Here is a 2,063-nt window from a genome sequence, read left to right as displayed (position 1 = left end):
GTGTTTTTTAAAAAGAGTAAAAACTGTGATAAGGAATAGCACGACTTGTTGTCTGTCGGCCTCTAACTTCAATGCGGAAGGAGAACTAAATACCACATCAGTATTGCCCAAGGCCAATGCGTATAGGAGGTTGAGGGATGAGACATGCTTCTACCCTCTAGCCTTCTTACTCAATGCTGACACCACTGTTTGGAGCTGCTGGTGGTTGCAAACTTCCTACCATGCACATCGCAGCCCAATATGTAACCACTACACCGCCAGGGCTCCTTCCCACAGCATGCCCTCATTGTCAGTGGAGTTCAGTAATTCATTGCAATGATCACGCTGAACTCACCGACAATACTCATGTCTATAGGGTGTATATACGGAAGGTAACTGGTTACAATGCTCAGGATACAATTAGTCATGCAGGGCAGCTCCTTGGCTGTGTTCATAGGTAGGACTCTCTCTGGTCTTTGGCCCCTCAGTCACATGGCCCATTGGACTCTACCCTGCTAAGGCAGTGTTCCAAAACTCTTTTAGGGATGACAAGAAATTTTACAACATCTTGCCACTGTGCCATTATCTTTCGTCCTAAAGTGCTCATCTCTATCTCTGTAGGTCAGCCAGCCTCGCTCCCCCAATAAGGCATCCTACTCCACAAATCAACGTCCTGCCCAGAGACACTTTTTTTTAAAGTAGTTTCATTGGCCCATAATCCACATATCATAGTTAAATAGTTCAATCATAACAAAAAGAATTGTACACATTACTTCAACAATTTCTAAACATTTTTTTTCATGGTTAAATCGCTTTTAAAATGAATTAATCACCATCAGTTCTAGTGCTCCCTCCCCTCTCCAGCATACTTTCTTTGCTCCTCTAACCCCCTCGCCCTCTCTATTTCCCACCCCACCCCTACCCATCCTATAAACCTCTGAATCAGTTATTATCTCTATGCATCTACTCCTGTGTTTCACAAACTGAAGAACCCAACAGAAACAATAAGAAACAGAAACGAAATAAAGTGGTAAGGGCAAAATAATAATAATACATAGATAAAATTACAAATAATGTGTAAGAAAGAAAAGACCACCATCTGTATTTCAAAGGACAGGGAAGAAATTTTTGTCATGGAACAAGCAAGAAACATACTTACTTGCACCTAGAACAATTTCAGGTTGGGTCAAGATGGAGGTCAACTAAACATGTAACAAGTCCAATCCAGTATATTCATGATCTCTATCTGATAGCAGAACTGTTCAAGACCCTTGTCTGTGGCTAGAGGGGATCTGCCAATGGCTTAATCTGACTACATACTCTGTAGATCGGGTTTGGGCTCCCACTGTCCTCCACAGCCTTCCACAAATGCGGTGTTTGTGGGCTTAGAGATCCAGTGCTCTGTCTCATTCTCTAGCTTTTGTTTCTGCTGTTCCGGCTACTCTGTCACTCCTCTGTTAGTGCCCTGGCGTCACAGCTCTCTCATGGATCAAGAAGATTCATTGCAAAGGAAGCTCAGGACTTACTATCAAGCGGTTTTCATAGAACTAATCTATGACTATGGTAAAATCAAATTCAGATTTTCTGTTTAGAGGCCAATGGTAGAGCCCTCATTGTTTTGATGTTATATTTTTGACAAAGAGATGCCTGAATATTTCCAAGGACCAATGAGGGTTCCAAATGTTAATATTGTTTTCAATGTGTATCTGATAACTAAGGTGAAGACCTAGCAATTTTCCTATTTTTTTTTCCTCATTCAATATAGTAAAGCAAAGAGGAAGAAAGCACACTTTAAATACATAGTTGAGCTTGTGGGATTTGAAGGATTCAGAAGAGTCTACGTAAAACAAATGAGAAGCCACTACAACAGAATAGTTCCCTTCTTAGAATACACACATACACACACACACACACACACACACACACACACAATCTGTGTTCATTATGCTCAAGCGGAGGTAGATGCTTCAGGAGATTGAGGAGTGTGAAAAGTTAGATGACTTTGTAAGAATGAGGAACTTTCAATATTAACATATAGATTGGTACAAGATCTCATGGGAATATATTTAGAAGGAGGTTATCTC

Source organism: Echinops telfairi, unplaced genomic scaffold (assembly GCF_000313985.2).
Source record: "Echinops telfairi isolate 266 unplaced genomic scaffold, ASM31398v2 ScPeMD7_443;HRSCAF=831, whole genome shotgun sequence".
NCBI lineage: Eukaryota > Metazoa > Chordata > Mammalia > Afrosoricida > Tenrecidae > Echinops > Echinops telfairi.
Note: the sequence above shows the minus strand (reverse complement) of the source record.